Raw genomic sequence first — 23,100 nt, 5'->3', positions numbered from 1 at the left:
ATTAATCTTTAAAACCCATGTGTGTTTAGGGGCACTTGGGTGGCTCAGTCGGTTAAGCATCATACTTGATTTCGGCTGAGGTCATGATCTCAGGGTCATGAGATCGAGCCCCACATCAGACTCTGCACTGGGTGTGGAGCCTGCTTAAGATTCTCTCTCCCCCTCGCCCTCTGCCCCTCCCCCTGCTCGTGCGTTCTTTCTCTCTCTCAAATAATAAATTCTTTAAAAAAAAAAAAAGGAGGCTGGTAGAAAAAACAGGTTGTAGGTGACTGTTCTTTTCCTTTTATTTATTAATTTTTTTTAAGTAATCTCTACATCCAACATGGGACTTGAACTCACAACCCTGAGATCAAGAGTCACATGCTCTACCAACTGAGCCAGCCAGGTGCCCCTGTTCTTTTCCTTTTAAACAGTTTCATAGCGGGGCGCCTGGGTGGGTCAGTCATTAATTGTCTGCCTTGGGCTCAGGTCATGATCCCAGGGTCCTGGGATCAAGCCCTGCATCGGGCTCCCTGCTCGGCGGGAAGCCTGCTTCTCCCTCTGCCTCTGCTGCTCCCCCTGCTTGTGTTCCCTCTCGTGCTGTCTCTCTCTCTGTCAAATAAATAAATAAAATCTTAATAAATAAATAAATAAACAAACAAACAGTTTCATAGGGACACCTGGGTGGTTCCGTTGGTTAAGCGTCCGCTCTCGGCTCACGTCATGATCCTGGGTTCCTGGAATCAAGTCCCATGTTGGGCTCCTTGCTCAGCGGGAAGCCTGCTTCTCCCTCTGCCTGCCACTCCCCCTGCTTGTGCTCTCTCTCTCAAATAAATAAAATCTTTTTTAAAAAAAGTTTCATAAACTTAAAGATTTTCACAATAGAAATTTTCCATAAAGAAAAAAAAAAACATGCAATTTGAAGGATGAACTAACTATCCACTAAACAACCAATTCAGAAGGGCTGATACCGGGGAACACACAAAGCAAGTCAAATGAAGGCAGGAATGGTTGACAGTTGTATTAACATTCTAATAAACTGAAAAGTTATTATGTTAAGAAGGAGTGTCTCCAGTATAAGGACCCTAGGAAAGGGAGAGTCAGAGGTCTGACTGGCTTTACCTAACACTCTCCAGGAAAATGAGATATCAAATCTGCTGAGTAAATCCAATCAGTCTAAGTTTTCATTTTGGGGGCACTTGGGTGGCTCAGTCGTTAAACGTCTCTGTCTTCGGCTCAGGTCATGATCCCAGTGTCATGGGATGGAGCCCCATATCAGGTTCCCTGCTCAGCAGAGAGCCTGCTTCTCCCCTCCAGCTTCCCCTGCTTGTGTTCCTCTCTTGCTGTCAAATAAATAAATAAATAATCTTTTAAAAAAAAGTTTTCATTTTGGCTTGACAAATACCACCTCAAATTACTTATCTTTTTATCCCTGATTTCATGCATAAGTAATACACAGATTAATCGTTTGGCCTCCCAGATTATATGAAAAAGTAATGCCAGGGCTGCCTGGCTGGCGCAGTAGGTAGAGCATGCCGCCCTTGATCTCAGGATTGTAAATTTGAGCCCCACGTTGGATATAGATTACTTAAAAATTTAAAAATTTAAAAAAAAGAAAAATAAGAAGTGATGCCAAACAAGAAGAAAGGCAGAGTGGCACTGAACACTCACTGAGCTACTACTATTTTCAGACCTTATGCCCGGGGACAGCTCCCTTTTATATAGGCTATGTATATAATGTAATGGGATTAAATGCTTGGCCTTGAATCCCCAGATCCACCCCATACTAGCTGAATGAATTTGGGTAAATTACTTAACCCCTCTGAATTTGTTTCCTCTCCTTAAAAGGGGTTAGCGATGATAACGGTACCTATCTCCAGGCAGTGGGTGTGAGGATTAAATGAGATAATCCATTTAAGGGGCACAGGACTGGTACAAAGTAAGGACTATAAAGGAATTATTAGCTGTTAATAATTCTATTATTACAAATGAGGAAATTATGCTTAAAGTAATTTGGCTAAGGTTCAGGTGCTAAGTGACAAGCCCCAGAACAAAAGCTCAGGTCTGCTTGATTTCTGAATTAATTCTTTCACCACACAAATTCTCCCCAGGTACCCTAGGAGGCCTTCCATTAAAATACAGGAGTGTGGAAGGAAGGCAGTAAATGAATGAAGATGAGCAAATTATTCCCAGTGCCTCAAAGAAGGAAAAAAAAAAAGGAAAAGAAAGAAACAATTCCTCTTGAGGCTGAATTGTCAGGTCTTCCTTACCATGAACTAAAACCTGTTTCATTCTAACTCTGACCCACTTGTTTGAAGTTTCACTCTCTGGTACTGATGAGGGAGCAGAAGGCTAGCTGAAGACAAAGCATAAACTGACACCCTGCAACCTCTCCCCTCTCCTCCACTCCTGGGTGGGGTTGTGTGACATTCTTCCAGGAAGCTCCTAACTATCTTAATGTTAATGCTTTACTAGAAGGAAAAACATCCATAGCTTGAAAATAGCAAGGCCTCCAGGATCCTGAGAGTCTTCTTTAACATATGAAAGTCATTTTGGCCACCTTCCTTTTTCCTCGCCTCCCTCAACTCCCAAGTATATAATCAGCCACCCCTCACAACCCCAGCTCTTCCTGTCCAAGGGCCCTGTCCCCGTGCTTTAATAAAACCACCATTTTGCACCAAGGACGTCTCAAGAATCTTTCTTGGCGTTGGCTCCAGACCTCACCCCACCAAACCTCACCTACCTTCCTAAACTACATCAGTACAACAAAGAATAAGATGAAGGATTAATCTGACTTTTGTGTCCCATCCCCAATCTTCCCTCACTCCTCTGGGGTGGCAGCGTTTGTTATCACATTAAATCATTCAACAATTCATTAGTGAGTACTATCGGTAAGGCATTGTGCCGGAAATTAGGAATAAGAAATCCAATTTATACTCCCTGCTTCAGTCCACCCACAACACAAACACTGGAAAGAGATGAACAAACTCTAGCAAGGGGAATGACACCCGAGAAATCATCTAAAAGTCTCAATTTAATTGTGTTGTTGTTTTTAAGTCAGCTCTACGCCACACATGGGGCTTGAACTCACAAATCTGACATCGTAAGTTGCATGCTCTACGGATTTAGGCAGCCAGGCACCACAAAGTCTCAATTTAATTTGACAACAACATTAACAAAAAGAGTTCAAGACAGAAGCAGGAATTAAAAAAAAAAAAAAAAAGAGTTACCTAAGAAGTACCTTTTTTTTTTTAACTTCTCACACTTAGTTTTAAACACAGATTGTTCTCAAGATGCCAAAGGGCCAAGATTCGGTAGCTTTCAACTTATCCATTCTTCAGGCCCTTAGCTTATTCTTCCAAATATCTCCAGCTTCCAGAATTAACAGTTAAAGGGAATACATTCAATAAGGACATGGAGGAAAACTAAGAGAAAAAAATTTTATGCAATCTCTATTTATAGAGGATCCCATTTTAAAGACCTTGACAGGACTTTAAGTTATTCCTTTACAATTAAATTTTCCTACAATGGGAACCCACTGCCACAAAGGAGACATAAAGCCTTATTTCCTTAAGTACAGTATTCATGGTCAACGCTCCTGTTATTAGTAATAATGAAAGCTTTAAGTGTATGCTGTGTAATACTGTTTAAAAGGCACTTTCCGAAACTGGGGGAAAAGAGCTACAACGCATATGACAAGGAACTAACTTCCTGTATTAACAAAGAGTGCACACAAACCAAGAACAAAGTCAACTTACTTAAAAGTGGGCAAAGTATAAGAACTGGCAGATTACTGGGGAGGGGGAGATAATACAAAGGTCTAATAGCATATTATACTCTATCTATATAACCTCACCCTAAATTAAAGGAAATACAAATCAAAGTAAAAAATTTTCAGTTCTAAGGCAAAAAAATTTAAAGGTTTTAAACACATAACCAGTGTTTGCAGGGATGAGGAGAAAAAAGCATCCAAATGCACTATTGGTAGAAGCATAAATTGGAAAAGCTTTTCTAGAGGCAACTTGGCACTATCTACAAAAATATACATGGGGGGCACCTGGGTGGCTCAGATGGTTAAGCGTCTGCCTTCGGCTCAGGTCAGGATCCCAGGGTCCTGGGATCGAGTCCCGCATCGGGCTCTCTGCTCCTTGGGAGCCTGCTTCTCCCTCTGCCTCTCTCTCTCTGTCTCTCATGAATAAATAAATAAAATCTTTAAATATATATATATATATATATATATATATATATATATATATATATATATATACATGGGGCGCCTAGCTGGCTAAGTCGGAAGAGCGACTCTTGATCTCGGGGTCATAAATTCAATCCCCATGTTGGGAGTAGAGATTACTTAAATAAAAAATACACATATCTGCAACCCAGCAGCCCCACTGCCAGTAACTTACCCTACAGATACATACCCCAAAGTCTGCCAAATTACCTGTAACATGATCAATATAGCCCTGTAATTTCTGCAGCTAATATGTCCAACAAAAGAGACCTCGTTAAATGAATTATGGTTCATCACAACAGAATGTACAGCCATTAAAAGGAATAATGGCAGTCAGTAGATGCTGATATGGAGCCATCTGTAAGACATATTGTCAAGTAAAAAGGGCACGGTATAGAGGCATATGTATGGTATTATCATTTCAATGTAAACAGACAGACACATCTATTATAGCATATGCATAAAATTATTTCTTAAAAGGAACTACGAAACTGTTGTTTTTTAAAAAAGATTTTATTTATTTATTAGAGAGAGAGTGAGAGAGGGGTGAGGGGCAGAGGAAGAAGCAGACCCCTGGCTGAGCAGGGAGCCCAATGCAGGGGTTAGATCCTGGAACTCCAGGATCATTACCTGAGCCAAAGGCGGACAATTAACTGACTGAGCCACCCTGGCGCCCGAGAACTAAGAAACTGTTTAAGTAGTTCCCTTAATGAGAGGAATGGAGCATGGAAATGTAACTTTTCATTTTTTATCTTATTATATTGTTCGAATTTTCTAACCTTAAGAATGTACTTTTTTTGTCGGCAGGGATTATCTAGTTGGTAAGATTTTAATTTGGGGTTACTTCTTTATTACTTTTTTTTTTTTTTAAATATTACTTAAATATACAAAAGTCCTTTCATTCTTACACTGTCTTACCAGACCTTCATAACTGCCAAGTGATCTAGTTAGAACTATATGTGATGTTCCCATGGCACACAAAGAAAACTGAGGTGCAGAGGAGCTAGCCGCTTCAGAGGTCCTCCGAAGCAGGAGACATCCTGGGATGCTGGGTGGCTCAGTCGGTTAATCATCAGGTCATGATCCCAGGGTCCTGGGACAGAGTCCCAAATTGGGCTCCTTGCTCAGCAGGGAGCCCACTTTTCCCTCTGCCTGCCGCTCCCCCTGCTTGGGCTCTCTCTCTCTGACAAATACATAAATTTAAAAACCTTAAAAAAAAAAACAAAAAGCAGGAGACATCCCTCTTATAACATGTAACAGGATTTTCCCAAAAATACACAAATTACTTCTTAAAGGCCCTTCTTCTCTCCCCTACCAAAGTTCTTACTGTGCTTATTATATTCATGCCTTTAGATATAAACATAATTTGAATACAGGCAGGAAGATTAAGTAATTGGATGCTTTAATATTGTGTCAGAATTATCACACCATTATATAACAAGCAAAAATACTTAATTTTTCAGAAAGGACAAAACCTAAGACTGGCCCAGCTGTGGGGAAACTGAACATCTGAACCACTGCCTAGGGCCCTGACCATGCCATCTTTTTATTATCTCAATCTGCAAGCAAGGAACAAGCTATAAAACTGCTTAGACACTTGGACTCAGTAACTTCAATGTGAAGAATACAGCCCAGGATAAAAATAAATCATTTGTAAAAACGAGAAAAAATACCTCAACATAATGATATAAGAATGTGCAATTTTGGGACGCCTGGGTGGCTCAGTCGGTTAAGCGTCTGCCCTCAGCTCAGGTCACGATCCCAGGGTCCTGGAATCGAGTCCCGCATCGGGCTTCCTGCTCCTTGGGAGCCTGCTTCTCCCTCTGTTTCTCTCTGTCTCTCATGAATAAATAAATAAAATCTTTAAAAAAAAAAAAAAAAAGAAGATAAATGGAGGCCACATTCTATCCTCCAACTGAGAAGTTTACCTTTATGAGGACAAAATAAAAAAGTAGAAAACTAATATTTTTATAGGACTTAAAACTGACAAAATATCAAAGATGATTTATTTTGTACATAATTTAATTATTTATTTATTTTAATTTAATTTATTATTTAATTATTATGGTACATATCTGGGTGTCTTGTTGATGGACTGGCCATGTTTGCATAAGTCATACAAGGAATGCATGATTCATCAATTATTACATATTTATTCCATAAGATTATTTTTATAACTTTATGTTTGCAAATTTCTCATGTTGTTATGGGTTAAGATTTTCATAGAATAGGTAACATTGAAAGTAATGATTTAAAGGATTAAAAAATATGATTGCATTCAAAGTATATAAATTTTAATATGTTTTTATAAGAAATAAAGAAAATGTAAAAAAAAAAAAACAAGAAAAACAATAGCTCTTTAGATAAAACTCTGGGGAAACTAGATATAGTTCACATGTTTAAAAACAAGAGAATACTGGGGCACCTGGGTGGCTCAGTTGGTTAAGCATCTGACTCTTGATTTTCTCGATCTCAGGGTTGTGAGATCAAGCCTGCTTGGGATATTCTCTCTCTCTCTCTCTCTCTCTCTCTCCCCTCCTCCCCTCTCCCCCTGCCACTTCCGCTCTCTCTCAAACAAAAAAACAAAAAACCAAGAGAATATTTAAATAAAATCTAATGTAGTAGGATTATACTCTAAGCTCCATTAGGGAAAGGAATGACTGATGTTCAACAGATGCAAAATAAATGAACTAAAAAATAAAATGACAAGGATGTGAACTAACTTTACAAAAGAACAGACAGAAAATATCCTTAGGCAGACTAACAAGACCTACATAAAAAACATTTTTAATGATAATAACAATAGCTAACTCTACACATATTAAGTCATGTAATCCTTACAGCAACTACAGAAGTAGCTACCATTATTAATCCTCACTGCAAAAATGAGAAACAGAGGAACAAAGGAAAGTTAGGGACATCCTAGGACACCCATATGGTAAGAGGCTGTGCCAAGATTTGAACCATAGGCCCTATGTCTCCAGATTCTCAACCACTACCACATATTTATGAGCTACATCTTTGAGTTCTCTTTCTTAATTCATTAAATGAGTATTAATAATGGCCCCAAAGGGCACCTGGGTGGCTCAGTGGTTAAACGTCTGGCTGCCTTCGGCTCAGGTCATGATCCCAGTGTTCTGAAATTAAGCCCCACATTGGGCTCCCTGCTCAGCGGGGAGCCTGCTTCTCCCTCTCCCACTCCCCCTGCTTGTGTTCCCTCCCTGTGTATCTCTGTCAAATAAATAAATAAAATCTTTAAAAATAAATAAATAAAAATAAAATAATGGTCCCTATGTTGGATGCTATAAGAATTAGGTGAGAAAAGATGTACAAAGTCCCTATTTGTAGGGACACAAACTAGGTACTCAAAAAATGGCAGCAGAATTTTCCTAATTCATAATACATTTACAGTTACTGTTGTATTGTCAAGGACTCTGGGTTTTATTTTGGAAGACGTGAAAGAGTACTGTAGCCATGGTAACTGGAGGTCCTGCCCTCAGCAACCCCATTGTGCTCAAGGAGAAGGAACTGAGGGCTCAAAGTAATAAAGAATTAAAGTGATAGATGGGTATGGAACAAGACCTTTCAACGAGTCAGCTGAGACAGAATCAGGGAAAAATAAACCCAGGGACACTCAAGGGAAGAATGTCAATCACCAGAAACTACAGAATAAGCTTTGTGATAACCTAATAGTGCTTACCACCAGGCTTGCATTCAACCTCCATTTAATGGTGATGGTGCCTCTGAAACTTAATACATCCCCTTTTCAATGGAAGGACACTTCAAGCAAAACACCAGCTTAAATCTTTATGCCTCCTTCATTCAATAAATATTTATTTTTTTTAAAGATTTTGTTTATTTGAGGAGGGCTGGGGGGAGGAGCAGAGGGAGAAGGGACAAGCAGACTCCACGCTGAGTGCAGAGCCCAACACAGGGCTCTATCCCACCACCCTGAGATCACAACCTGAGCCAACCAACTGAGCCAGCCAGGTGCCCCTCAATAAGTATTTATTGAATGCTTATGTGCCAGGTGCTGCAGAGAGATACTGGGAGGACAAGATTATCCCAACCCTGTTCTCTAGCAGGGAATGCAGGCAATAAACAAGATACACACAAAGAAGATAATCTCTGGCAGGATAAGCATCCTGGGGAAAAACCCAACAAAATATTGTGAACCAGTGACATGGGAGGACCACTTTAGATAAGGCTGTTACAAAGGACTCTGAGGAGTGGAGATCTGACAGAGATCTAAATGACGAGGAGACAACCATGGAAGATCTAGGGGGAAAATTCTAGGCAAAGGGAAAGTCCTACAGGCAAGGTGCCTCAGGCGGGAATGAGGTCTCCTCTCCCTCACAGCCCTGTGCCTAGGAGGTGTAGACTAGCCAGCAGCCCACAGTGTTGTCCCATAAAAGCATAAACAGTATCAGCAGGTCCAGTGACACCTTGATCTCACAGGAGGAAGTTTCCAAGGGGACTCTTTGCCGAAGTTCTGTCTTGGAGGAAGGTCAGAAATGCTTAGGGATGGGGGAGGCAGACAGGTTTTAGACTCAGATTCTTACCAATCCTGGCTCCACTAATTGGCAGAGTTAAGATGAGAAAAATCACTGAGCCTCTCTCTGTTTACCCCATCTATAAAATGGGATTAATAACCCCTACCTCTTGGGGTTGTTGTGAGGAATAAGTGAGCTAATGGGTGTCCAATACTTAGCACAATAAACACTAAATGTTCAGTACTGAAATAAAATGGTTGTGTAACAGTAATAGCAGCAAAAAGGACATCAGACACAAAGGATTACAGTCTAGTCAATATTATCATGAAATATTAACAAATAGTATCCAATATAGTAAAGAACATAAAAAGCATGTCTTTAGTCCTAGGGAGATGAAAAACTGGTTCAAGTGGGGGGCAAGGGCCCCTGACCACTACCCTCATTTCCTCAAGGACACAGAAGAAAGATTGGATCTAAAGCAAAGACCAGTTCCATTCCTCGGGCCCTTCCCCAGGTGAAACTGTAAGAGCTGAATTAACCTCTTTTATTTGAGGGGGTTAGGAAGTAAGCAAAGGAAAGGGGGTGAGAAATTAGGAAAGGAGAAAGGAAAGAAATAGGCCAAAAATTCCCTTACCCTCTTTATGGATACTTGAAATGCTTTCTCCAAGAGCCAAGCTTTTCCTTCTACAATTAAAATTCAGACAGAGAGCAAACACAGGTTGAGTTTACTTATTCCAAATTACTGAGAATGAGTTGGTCAAATCAGTGATCTTCCCAGAAGCAGTGGAAAGGGCCTATTGTCCAGGCTGGGCTCCAGAATATATTTGCTCAATGACCTTTGGCACCTTACTCAACTTCACTGAGCTAATCATCCTATCCTCACAAGTTCGTTTTCTCCTCATCAGAGTTTAAGGCCCAAGACTGGCCAATGTGCCAAGCTAGAAACATGGATATCACCCTTGCCTCCCACTCACACTCACCACTTTGTAACACCTACTTCTAGGTCTCTGCCACTTCAGGCCCCCATCAGATCTAATCCAATTACTACAACAGCTTTCACTGGAGCTCAAAGCCCCTAGCCACACCCTCCCAGATCCAAATCAATACTGTCTCATAAACTCACATCTTCTGACTGCCTGTTTTACTACAGATACTATTCTAAGTGCTTTATATAACCAGCATCTCATTTAGTGTCTACCTTATAGATCTGTAGTGATGATGATGATAATTCTTTTTTTTTTATTATTTTTTATTTATTTGCGAGAGAGAGAATGAGAGACAGAGAGCATGAGAGGGAGGAGGGTCAGAGGGAGAAGCAGACTCCCTGCTGAGCAGGGAGCCTGATGTGGGACTCGATCCCGGGACTCCAGGATCATAACCTGAGCCGAAGGCAGTCGCTTAACCAACTGAGCCACCCAGGCGCCCTCATTTTTTTTTTTTTAAGATTTTATTTATTTGTCAGAGAGAGAGCACACAAGCAGGAGTAGGGGCAGGCAGAAGGAGAAGTAGGCTCCCCACTCTAAAATAAATTTCTGGGGGCGCCTGAGTGGCTCAGTTGTAAAGCGTCTGCCTTCAGCTCAGGTCACGATCGCAGGGTCCTAGGATGGAGCCCCGCGTCGGGCTCCCTGCTCAGCGGGGGGCCTGCTTCTCCCTCTCCCTTTGCCTACTATTTCCCCTGCTTGTGCTCTCTCTCTCTGTTAAATAAATAAAATCTTTAAAAAAAAATTAATCAATCAGTTCAGGTTATATGTCAATTGTATCTCAATAAAAAAAAAACACAGCTCAGTAGTTCCCCTATGAAACCAAGGTCAAGCTACTCAGTGTGGCATTAAGGCTGAGTGAGTTGGCCATTGTGACCAAACCAACCTCGGAGTCTCTAAGGGTGGGCGCTTAAAAATAGGACAGTAGGCAAGCTTAGCAGAGGGGCAGTGGCACACAGTGGTTAGGTGCCAGAACTCTGGAGTGAGACAGGCTGGGTTTGGATCCCAGCTCCAATATTTTCCAGATAACCCTGTGCAAGTCATTTTCTCTGTGAACCTCAAACTCCTCACCTGTAAAATAGGAATAGTACCAGTACCAACTTCATACCTTCATACAGGTGTTGTGAAGAGAGAAATTACTTGGGCTCTCGGAGTATTACTGATTTCGAGCCACACACACAGCCAGACCCCTTATAGTTCCAACCTCCAGGACCTTTGCTCGAACAAGCTGCTTTCTCTGCCCAGTCCTTCCACACTACCCAAAGGGCTTGCGGGGCCAGCAGCCCACTACTATATTCTCCCAAGGCAGTCTGGCCTGTTCTCTGGGCCCCAGCACACAGCACTCGACACTGAAACTGCCTGTCTCTGAGCGCTCTCTCACAAGGCCCTGAACTCCCTCATAGGCAGCCCCAGCATTTAACAAGCAGTGCCCTTACGGGGTGGTCAGGTAATTGTTAAATGTCAACTTCCTCACTGGCAGAATGAAAACAGGAAAAAAGACAAGTATCATTCCCCTAGAAGGAAGTAGAGATTCAAGACATCACGTGGAGGCTCTCTGAAAGTGCTACCCACGGGTAAATGAAGGAACCCTTATTACTCCTTAGGGGCAGGGGAGGAAGGCAAGGCATAGGGAATGAGGCACCTGAAGACAGACCACAACTTCGCTCCTGGGGCCTAAGAAAAGCTGTATTCGTTTTTCAGTCAGGGGGAGGCTCCAGTCCGTAAATGTTAGTATCTGTGGAGTGGGTTTGTATGACTAACTTTTAGGAGGGAGTTTTTTTTTTGTTTTTTAAAGATTTATTAGAGAGAGAGAAGAGAGTGTGTGCATGCAGGCACTCCCAAGTAGGGGGAGGGACAGAGGCAGACGAATCTCAAGCAGACTCCCCAAAGAGTATGGAGCACCACTCGGGTCTCCGTCTCACGAACCAGAGATCACGACCTGAGCAGAGTCCGATGCTTAACGGACTGAGCCACCCAGGCGCCCCAAGGGAGCCTTTTCTTAAACATACCTAAGCTGTTTTTACAGGACTCCTTAATTGAGGTATCACTATATTACAAAAGAAAACAATTTGAATATGGAGTCATTACTCCACGGGGCCTCCAAAGACACTTTCCTGAATTACAACGGTTTCATGCTTATGGTGTTTTAAAGACAAAGTATTTAATAGTTAACTAATTCATTACCTTATTCTTTAAATATTAACTTTTATTCCTGGCCTTTATTATTAATACCAGGAAATGGCTTACATTTACTTCACCTAAATCCTTGACAAATACCTTATTTCCAACAACGCAGAGAAGCTGGCAGTATTATCCCATTTTACTGAGGAAAAGGAGGCTTAGTGCAAATAATTTGCCCATGGTCACCTGACTAGATGGAAGAGCTGGGATTTGAGAAGCAGGACCTCCTCTAAGACCCACTATACTTAATACTACTTTTAAAAATAGGACCTTTAGAAATATAAATAAATAAATGAGGCCTTTGGGATATCTGTACACTAATGATATTAAGGGATTACTGTTTCAGTTGTTCTGTGTAAAAATGAAAAAAAAATTTAAGTGTCTTTTCCTTCTCCACTGATAGAGTTACGGATAAAATACAAACTAACAAACAACATGAAAGGATTTTAAAAACAATTTGTGAGGAATAATAACATACACTCAACTCTTCACAGTTTACCAAGTTTTGATAAACTTGTACATTAGGTTTTCTCACTCCCATTTTAAAGATTAAGAAATGGGGCGCCTGGGTCACTCAGTCGGTTAAGTGTCTGCCTTTGGCTCATGTCATGATCCCAGGGTCCTGGGATCAAGCCCCGCATCAGGCTCCCTGCTCAGCGAGGAGGCTGCTTTTCCGTCTGCCTCTGCCTGCCGCTCCCCCTACTTCTGCTCTCTTTCTCTCTGTCAAATGAATAAATAAAATCTCAAAAAAAATAAAATAAAAAATAAAGATTAAGAAATGGGGCACCTGAGGGGAGACAAACCATGAGAAACTATGGACTCTGAGAAACAAACTGAGGGTTGTAGAGGGGAGGAGGAAGGGGGATGGGTTAGCCTGGTGATGGGTATTAAAGAGGGCATGTACTGAATGGAGCACTGGGTGCTATACGCAAACAATGAATCATGGATCACTATATCAAAAACTAATGATGTAATGTATGGTGATTAACATAACATAATAAAAAAAATACAAGGGAAAAAAAAGAAATGGGGCACCTGGGTGGCTCAGTCAGTTAAGTGTCTGCCTTCAGCTCAGGTCATGATCCTGTAGTCCTGTGATAGAGCCCCATGTTAGGCTCCCTGCTCAGTGAGGAGTCTAGTCTGCCTCTCTCTCTCTTTCCCTCTGCCCATGACCCCAACTTGTGCACTCACTCTCTCTCTCAAATAAATAAAATCTCTTTTTTTAATATTTTATTTATTTATTTGACAGAGAGAGAGAGAGCACAAGCAGAGGGAGCAGGCAGAGGGAGAAAGAGAAGCAGGCTCCCTACCAAGTAAGGAGCCCCATGTGGGACTCGATCCCAGGACCCTGGGATCATGACCTGAGCCGAAGGCAGACGCTAACAACTGAGTCACCCAGGTGCCCCTATTTTAATTTTTAAAAAATATTTTATTTAGGGCGCCTGGGTGGCTCAGTCGTTAAGCGTCTGCCTTCGGCTCTGGTCATGATTCCAGAGTCCTGGGATCGAGTCCCACATTGGGCTCCCTGCTCCGCGGGAAGTCTGCTTCTCCCTCTCCCACTCCCCCTACTTGTGTTCCCTCTCTCGCTGTCTCTCTGTCAAATAAATAAATAAAATCTTTAAAAAAAAATTAAAATAAATTGCGGCACCTGGGTGGCTCAGTTGGTTAAGCCTTCGGCTCAGGCCATGATCCCAGAGTCCTGGGATCAAGTCCCACATCGGGCTCCCAGCTCATCGGGGAGCCTGCTTCTCCCTCTGACCCTCTCCCCTGTCATGCTGTTTCTCTCTAATAAAAAAATAAAATTAAAATAAATAAATAATAAAAAAATAAAATCCTAGGATTATGTTCCTGACATGGGATAAGCTCTCATTAGATCAAACCATCTTTTTTTTTTTTTTTAACGTAAGCTCTAGGGGCGCCTGGGTGGCTCAGATGGTGAAGCATCTGCCTTTGGTTCAGGTCATGATCTCCAGGTCCTGGGATTGAGCCCCATGTCCGGCTCCCAGCTCAGTGGAGAGTCTGCTTCTCCCTCTCCCTCTGCCTCTCCCCCTGCTTGGGCTCTCTTTGTCTCTTTCCCTCTCTCTCAAATAAATAAATAAATCTTAAATAAATAAATAAATAAATAAATAAATAAATAAATAAATAAATGTAAGCTCTAGGGGCGCCTGGGTGGCTCAGTCGGTTAGGTGTCTGCCTTTGGCCCAGGTCATGACCCCAGGGTCCTGGGATCGAGCCCTACATCAGGCTCCTTGCTCAGCGGGAGCCTGCTTCTCCCTCTGCTTCTGCCTACTGCTCCCCCTGCTTGTTCTGTCAAATAAATAAATAGAACCTTTAAAAATAAATAAATAAAATATATGTAAGCTCTATGCCCAATGTGGGGATTGAACTCACAACCCTGAGATCAAGAGTCCCTTGTTCTACAGACTGAACCAGCCAGGCGCACCCAAACCATCATTTTAAATCCTTCCCCAGACTCCTCCTCTCCCTCCTTCAACGAAGACCATGGATCCAGACACCACCTGCCTTTCATACAAACTGCCCTACTTATGCCTGGTGACTCACACCAGGCTCCTAAAATTTTATGGGATTTCTGCAAGCTCATTACTTCCATTATTTGGTCAAAGAAAGCAAAGAACAGCTGGATATCCACCCAGTCCAAGATCTAGCAAAGTTGTCACAGCATCACAAATCAGGGTTTCAATTTTCAACAGGTTACCCTAAGTTAAGGTTAGCCAGTCAACAAGCTATAAGGCGCAATTGCTGAGAGAGAGAAGACAGGAACATCCTCCCTTTCTCTGAGCTTACAATCTAACCAAAGAGGCTCTAAGTAAGAACAGATTTTGGCTTAAAGAATGTTTATCATGAAAAATGTAAACTTCCCCCCAGTAGCTCCTAGAGAGATGAGAAAGGAAGGTTAGGGAGTTATATACAACCTTGAGCCCTGATTTCCAGGCAGTGTCAGGTGTTCTCAAAGAACTGTTTCACTCACTGATGAAGTTATTTGAAATCTAGATTTCTTATCATTGTCCTTAGCAATTTCTTGTCTGGGCTTTATGAGTATATTGTTAGGGAAAAAGCACTTGAAGTCATTTTTAAATAGTGCTTGCAGGGCGCCTGGGTGGCTCAGTTGGTTAAGCGACTGCCTTCGGTTCGGGTCGTGATCCTGGAGTTCCGGGATCGAGTCCCGCATCGGGCTCCCTGCTCGGCGGGGAGTCTGCTTCTCCCTCTGACCCTCCTCCCTCTCATGCTCTCTGTCTCTCATTCTCTCTCTCTCAAATAAATAAATAAAATCTTTAAATAAATAAATAGTGCTTGCACTCAGGATACACTTTCAAATTTCAGATAGGGAGTTTGAGCACCTTTAAAATCCTGGGAGAAGTACCAGGTGGCTGAACCCCCACAGATACGGAAGACCTTTGGGAGAAGAGGACTAAAAGCATTACATCTCACTTTCCCCAAACTCCAGCCAAAAGGAAACTGTCTGCTTCACTTTTAAATTTCATTCTGCCTACCCTGCTAATTCAAAGCCAAAAAGAAAACTGGAGTGGGAGGGTGCCTCGGTGGCTCAGTCAGTTAAGCATCTGCCTTTGGCTCAGGTCATGATCCCGGGGTCCTGGGATGGGCTCCCTGCTCAGCAGGGAGCCTGCTTCTCCCTCTCCCTCTGTACCTCCGCCTGCTTGTGCTCTCTCTAGAGTTCTCTCTCTCTCATAAATAAAATACGTAAGAAAGCAAGCAAGCAAGCAAGCTGGGGTGGGGAGGAGAAAACACTTTTTAAATGTATTGTAAGATGAGAAAACTTACCAACATAGTTGTATATAAACTACAAGACTCCCTGTTAGTGATTCAGAAAGTACCTAACACTGAAGGAACACTGAGTAACAGTGAGAAGTTCAGGCAATTTTGAATGAAATTAAGCATGGAACTGGCAGAGGACATGGAGGCAGAAGTATGTTGAAGTTGGGTGTGAGGACAAGCTGCCTGACTAGGCTAGAAAAGAGGCAGTGACAGGAGTGACTTGATCGATTGGCAGCCTGCCCAACAGAGCACGTGAAGGAAATCAGATCTGCTAACAACAAGCTCCCCACACACTGGGTTTCTAAGCAAGGTACTGACAAAGACTCAGAGCAGGGTAGACCTTGGAGATAATCAGCCCCTCATTTTACAACTGGGGAGAATGAGGCCCAGTAGCATTCAGTGACTTGCCTGAGGTCTCACAGTGAGTGGAAGAGCTGGGACTAGGGCCAAATGCAGATCAAATCCGTTACTGAAGAGGATCTGATATTCATGTGAGGGATGAGGGGGGAGGGGGAGGCACGGGACACAAAACAGTCTAGTCATTCAGGTTTGTCCTGATTAGAGCCCAGAACAGGATTATGCTGGAAAAAAGGCCACGACAGGTGACAGCCAGGGAAATAGGTGCAGATGACTTAAGACATTTAGGAAAGAAAAACCCACTAAGACTTATTTGGTACAAAAAGAGAGAGAGCATTATAAGCACTGATTGCTATCAAAGAATATCATCTTCCCACCAGCATTCACCTTTGTGAAGCTCTGGTACAGAGATAAGCCAGCAGCTTCTATTCAAGGTCCAGGCACCTGCCTTTCCCAGGCCCATTTCCAGAACCTAGAAAACCAAGGACTCCTTGTCAATTCCAACACATATGACCTACCCATGGTAGGATGACAAGTGAGGACCTAGAGAGACGAGATGGCTAACTACTATATCAGCCCTGCAGTATTCACTAGAAGACTCTACATCAAGGGGCACCTGAGTAGTTCAGTCGGTTGAGTGTCCATCAGGTCATGATGTTGGGGTCCTGGGATGGAGCCTCACTTCTGACTCCCCACTCAGTGGGGAGTCTCCTTGTCTCCCTCTCCGTCCCACCACCTGTGTGCCCTCATTCCCGTGTCCCCCCCTAAAATAAATCAATCAATTAAAAAAAAAAAAAAAAAGAAGAGGAGCTTCTGGATGGCTCAGTCAGTTAAGCATCTGCCTTAGGCTCAGGTCATGATCCCAGCGTCCTGGGATCAAGCCCTGGGTCCTGGGTCGGGCTCCCTGCTCAGCTGGGAGTCTGCTTCTCTCTCCCCCTGCTCTTGTGCATACACACACTCTCTTTCTATCTCCCTCTCAAAAAAATAAATAATCCTAAAACTTTTTAATTTTAAATTTTAAAAAAATTTAAAAATTAAAAAAGAAGAAGAAAAAGACTCTATGTCAAGAATTATGTTCAGGGACACCTGAGTGGCTCAGCCATTAAGTGTCTGCCTTTGGCTCAGGTCATGATCTCGGGGTCCTGGGATCAAGCCCCGTATTGGGCTCCCTGCTCAGCGGAAAGTCTGCTTCTCCCTCTCCCTCTGCTGCTCCCCCTACTTGTGCTCTTTCTCCCTCTGTCAAATAAATAAATAAAATCTTAAAAAAAAAGAAAGAAATTTTAGCCATGGTTTTAAAAGCTAAATGCTAGACTAACTGTAATTATGTATAACTAATAGTCCTCAGCAGGGGACTATGGCCTTGTACAAACTTTAGGGGATATGTCTAGATAAAGAGAAAATGGAAAATAATACCTCAGCGTAAGGCTAACCACCACCTTCCTATTTCCACAGAGATATCCTTGGCTTTGTGTATAGAACTTTGCTACTCAAAGTATAGTTCAGTAATATTGGTATCACCTGGGAATTAGAAATGCAGATACTGAGGCAGCAGCCTAAAACTACTAGATCAGAATTTGCATGTTAGCAAGACCCTTCCCCCAGAGGAGATTTATATGCACATTCAAGTTTGAGAAGCACGACACAAAATACTTTAAGGGTGCACTGTATATAGCAATACCAAAAAGATAAAGTACCAAACAGGCATATAAAGAGACAAAATATCTGCTCACTTTCTGTATATCATATTTTATTAAGTACTGATCAGACAGACCTTCAGTGTTTTTAATCAATTTGGTATTTACTAACGACCACATGATCTAAATGTGGGATCCATTTCACTTCCTGAAATAACATACCTTAGCTCTAGAGCTTTCAAGCACATGAAATATAGAACAGTTTAGTTGTTCTGAAAATATAATAATGGTTAATTTTATGCAAGTTCCAACACTGAGTTCAGAGCACTTCTCTACAAGCCCCATTAATTCCTACAGGTTCCTGGGAGTATCATTAAATCCCCCAGCATCCCTAAGAAGCAGGTGCTTGGCAAACATCCAATCTCCAAATGAGATTCAGAAGGATGTGGTCCTGAAAATGCAGTACTTTCCTGCCTCATCCTGCCAGTGTAGCTTCTCAGGCCCAAACTCTCTCCCCCACTGAGGCCTCATACAGCTGCACACTCAAGTACTTCCCAAAAGGGAGAAAGGTCAGAGGTATCATTATCCCATAAGCACTTGGGATTCCAGCTGTGGAGAAATTAATCCGGTTAGGGGTTCAGGCAGAGAAGCCCTGAGTAAGATCTGGAAAGGCAGAAAGAACTACAAAAGAAAGAACCTACTGAGAGGCTTTTATACAGGTCCCAGATATTTGGTCCCAGATATTAGGAGAGGTCCCAGATATTTGGAGATTCTAAGGTGGGGATTGGGAGCAAGGCTTGGCAGACATGTGAGAAAATGATGGGGAGAGATGAGTATCCAACCCCCACATGCACCTCAGGGACAAGAACAAAAAGATAAGAGATTCCTCCAAATGACCTCTTTTCTTGATAAAAGGAAGAAAGCCAATATAGGGAGGAAGCTTATGAGTTGGAAGCAAGACTGGAAGAATCCCTTCAGAATGTTTTCCCAATATATGGGGGAAAAGCAAAGGAGAAAACAGTACACATTTAACCAGAATCTTACAGGAAGCAAACCACCAGGAGAATTAAGAGTCCTGTGAATAATCAAAGAAAGGCAAGGGGATTCCTTTCCAGTTTAAAATCGGTGCTGGAGGGTCAGACAGTCCTGGACTTAAGGCCACCTCCAGCTCAAGGAGTAAGTAGAAAAGGGAAAATCTCTACAGACACCAGTAAGCAGAGCAGTGTCCAAAGGGAGTTAGAAACCAGAAAAATGCAGAAAATGGGATAGGGCAAACTAAGATAGAAGAGTTTCTGTTAGTAGAAAGCAGAAAGATAAAAGATAAAGTAGACATACGAAAGACAACATGCAGGCACCCTTTTGGAGGGGGATCTTTTCCTTGGGGGAGGGGAATTCAGGAGATGTGACTATAGGAAGTATGCTCAGAAAAAAGGTCGCAGAGGCAGAGAAAGTGCTGTGCAGAAGATATGCATTCACCAGAGGAAGGAAGAGGAAATGGGTGCCCTGACCAAGCAGGGAGAGCACCTAAAAGGGAAATGGGGTTCCAAAGAGGAAAGGAAACTGAGGAATGAAAATGTCTTGGATAGAAGAAAAGCTAAAAAGGATAGGAGGCATGCTCAAGAACCAAGGATCATGGCCCCGGAATGAGAAGACTTAGAAAAAAATGTGTGTCCTCCCGACTTAAAAGGTTTCAGGAAGGTGGCTGCACCCTGAGAACTGTACAACCAAAAGGGGTGGATTCTGTACATTTTGGAAACACAGGAAATAAATACACTCTCAGATATGAAAATGAGTCCCCCCCAGGAAATAAAGTAGTTCCTCGATTTGAGGAACTCATGAAAATGAGTGCAACCCCAAGAATACAGTGACTAGAAAAAGCAGTGAATTCCTTTATTTGTGCAACCGCAAATATCCACCTACAAACTTCAGGATTTGGATCGCATTTTCAGTAGACTCTGGAAATAAGGAGCACCCCCAGATTTCAAGGGCTGGGGAAACGAAGTAGCCCCTAAATTTAAGAAATTTTGGAAAGCATGTTGCAAGATCTGGGGCCTGGAGAAGGGAATTCTTTCTTGGATTTGTGGGAATAGAAGCACCCCCAAAACTTTGGTTACTGGACCCCAGATTTGACTCAATAAAGGGGCAAACCCCAAAATCTGAAAGGAGTGCGTGTTCAGATTGGAGGCTCGGAAAAGGGAGTGTCCTCCCAATTTGGGGGGGGTGCCTGAGAAATGGGTTACATCCTCCGTTTGAGGGACTTTGGAAATTAAGATAAAACCCCAGGGCTGGAGTTTAAGAAAGGGGATGCACCACATTCTCTAAACTATAGAGAAAGGGGACACTCCCATAGTCAGGGGCTTGAGAAAGGGGTGTGCTCCTCAGAATAGGATAAAAGAGTCAATAAAAGAAAACGCGTTCCCAAAGCACAAGGTAAGAGCAGCGGCTGGTGGTGGAGCTCCCGGGGACCACACAGCTCAGCCTCTAGCCCTAGCGCTTACCCCCCACCCCCAACACGGCCCGCTCCGCGCCCCGAGCCCGCACCCCGCGGCCCAGCCCCCTCGAGCGGCGCTGATTGGCCGCGGCCGCCGTCATTCCCTCGGGCAGCCCTGAGGATTGGGCGCCGCTCGCACGCCCGCCACGCTCTCAGCAGCGGTCCCTGGGCCTCCCTCCGGGCTGGGCGAGCGGGGCCGGGCGGGGAGCGAGGCCGGACAGGGGACCGGAGCAGCCGTGGCGGCCGTCACCGCTCCCGCTAGCACAGCGCGCGCAGCGCGCGGGCCCGGCCCAACCCGGCCCAACCCGGCCCCGGCCAGCCGGCTTCTCCTCGCCGCGTCTCGCCGCGAGCTCACCTCACAGCCCCGCTCCGGCTGCGCCGCTCCAGGACCAACCGACAGAAGGACTCTGCGTGCTGCGCACCACGTGACCCTCGGGACGCGCCCAGCGTATCCCCCGCCCCCCACACACACGCACCCTCGCCACCACCGAGTGACGCAGCGCCCCAGCTGCCCCGCCCTCGGCCCCGCCCCGCCTGATCCCCGTGGAGATGGCTCCCGCGGGCCACGCCTACTGCCCTGACGCGCGGGAACCAGGCCGGCGCCCTGATCCAGAGCACGAAGTCCCCATTCACCCATAACCACTGAGGTAACACGAAGCCTGGGACTGGACACTACCCATCACCTGTTAATTTCGCCGCCTAAGTGCATCTCGAAGCCTCCCACTTTTCTCCATCCCGCTGCCGACACTCCAGTCTAGGCCACCTCTCTCTTAGATGATGGTGCTGGTGCCCTCCATCCCATTACCCTTTCCCCTTCCAATCCATTCTTCACACACAGACAATGGAGCTTTTCAAAACTCAGGTATAATCACAGCCACACCTTGCTCAAAACCCATTGCCCACTGTTCTTCGGGGGTTGAAATCTTAATCTCCACTGTAGCCTATCAACCAGGCTCTTCGAAGCCTGAACCTAACCTGCCTTTCTCACATTCTCACACATCCTGCTTTCCCACGTTCTCGACCTCTTTCTTTCTTTTTTTTTTTTAAGATTTTATTTATTTATTAGAGAGAGAGAGAGACAGCGAGAGGGAACACAAGCAGGGGGAGTGGGAAAGAGAGAAGCAGGCTTCGCGCCGAGCAGGGAGCCCGATGCGGGGCTCGATCCCAGAACCCTGGGACCATGACCCGAGCTGAATGCAGTCGCTTAACCAACTGAGCCACCCAGGCGCCCCTCGACCTCTTTAAAGTAAGTGCTCAAGCCAGGTTCCTTGCCGCCTCAGGGTCTCTGCACTAATACCTCCAACACTTTGCCTCATTAACTCCTAGCTAGGAAAGGATTCCAATGCTGGTGTGCAGAGGAGCTGTATTTTGCCTCTGGGGACCTAGGTGGGAGTTGCAGCCACAACCAAAGGGTATGAAATGTTTTCCCAACGGGACTTGGGAAGTCCCAAGGAGAAAGGCTGAACATTTGTTATTTTTGAGCGACATGAGGACTTTAATTTACATCAGAAAGACAAAGCAGCCAGATTGCACTTCTTAAAATGTAAATCCAATCATGTCACTGCCCTGCTTAAAATGGCCAATCCGTTCACCTGCATCCTTCACCCTTGTTCATCCTCCGGCCACAATGACTTTCTGTCAGTTTCTATGGTTCTTTCTAAATTCTTTCCAGCTGCTGGATCATCAAATAAGCTGTTGCTTTTTGCAAAGCTAACTCTTCATCATGCAGGTCTGTTTGTCATCACCTTAGTGAGACTCTCTTTAGCTGCATTATTTAAAAGTGCTTCACTTGATCAAACGCCCGCCCCTTGACAATTACTCTCTACCTAATTACTGTTCATTTTCAGCAGAGCACTAACACAGTTTTAATTATTTCATTTGTTTGTTCTCTTGATTATATTTGTCTATTTCCTAAATTAGAGTTAGGAACTATCTTATATCAACTGAATTGTCAAACCTGACAAATAATAGATGTTCAATGTATTATCTGTCAAAGGAATGAAAGGAAAGAAAATGATATTTTAAAAAAACTAGTAGATTCTTCTTTATGGCGCAAGTCCATAGGAGAGTTGTTCTTCAAATCAGGCTTGAAGAGGGCATTACCTCCGGGCAGAGGAAGAGGTTCTGGGAAACCAGGGACAAAATCTTCAGCTGTGTTCACTTCAGCAGCACATATACAAAAATCATAACAATACAAAGATTAGTGTGGCCCCTGTCCAAGGATAACACGCAAATTAGTGAAATATTCCATTTGTGTTAAAAAAAGAAAAAGAAAAAAACTTCAGGAATTTGAGGACCAGAACCACCTGCAAAAACTCAGCTCAGTACTCCAATACAATAAGAAAGGACCTTCCCAGGATCCTCTCGGTTTATGTCTCTTAACATGAAATTGTTCAAATGTTAGTGGCTGGGGCATCTTAGCTCAGATGGTTAAGCGTCTGCCTTCAGCTCAGGTCATGATCTCAGGGTCCTGGGAACCAGCCCCATGTCAGGCTCAGCAGGGAATCTGCTTCTCCCTCTCCCTCTCCCTCGCTGCTCTCTCTCAAATAAGTAAATGGAATCTTCAAAAAAAGAAAAAAGAAAGAAAGAAAGAAAAAGAAAGAAAAAAGAAATGTTAGTGGCTGTTGTAGCATAAGAGGATTTGTTGTCGCACAACCATAATTAATGCCAAGAATCCCGACTCAATAGCCGCACATAAATACAACCTGTTTCTTCACTTACTCAGCCTGCATGCATTGAAACCAGGGCTTGAGCTGAGCACCAAAGACATGGTAGAATGAGATGTAGGCCCTGCTCTCAAGGATCTCACAGCCTGGTAAAGAAATCATTGCAATTTGTAAGTTAAAGTTCTCTTTGTCTGTTGCAAGTTCAGGCACTGACACTGTTGCCAATACAAGCAAAAGAGAAATATATTACAAGGATATTAGGGGCCTAGAGCATGCACTGGAGGGCAAGC

General features: G+C 43.6%; 1 protein-coding gene and 1 non-coding gene across 4 annotated transcripts in view; one reads left to right on the top strand and one right to left on the bottom strand.

Moving 5' to 3' along the window:
- Nucleotides 1-20,609, bottom strand: part of PHF20 (PHD finger protein 20) — a 142,584-nt gene extending 121,975 nt beyond the window's left edge. The window contains exon 1 of one of the 3 annotated variants that reach the window (XM_035006226.1): nt 20,500-20,609. The gene's annotated coding sequence lies outside the window, so the exon portion shown is untranslated. Of the gene's footprint in view, nt 1-9,340; nt 9,370-20,499 lie in introns of those variants that run through there. The other 2 variants (XM_035006229.1, XM_035006227.1) reach the window with 2 other exon arrangements.
- Nucleotides 20,610-22,297: 1,688 nt separating this feature from the next.
- On the top strand, nt 22,298-22,401 carry LOC118011627. The gene has a single exon (XR_004679507.1). It is a non-coding gene; the product is annotated as a U6 spliceosomal RNA (small nuclear RNA).
- The last annotated feature ends 699 nt before the right edge of the window (nt 22,402-23,100 follow it).

This window comes from Mirounga leonina, unplaced genomic scaffold (genome assembly GCF_011800145.1).
Source record: "Mirounga leonina isolate KUSES-001 unplaced genomic scaffold, KU_Mleo_1.0 Mir_150, whole genome shotgun sequence".
In the NCBI taxonomy this organism is placed as follows: Eukaryota; Metazoa; Chordata; class Mammalia; order Carnivora; family Phocidae; genus Mirounga; species Mirounga leonina.
This window is presented reverse-complemented; position numbering and strand designations above follow the sequence as displayed.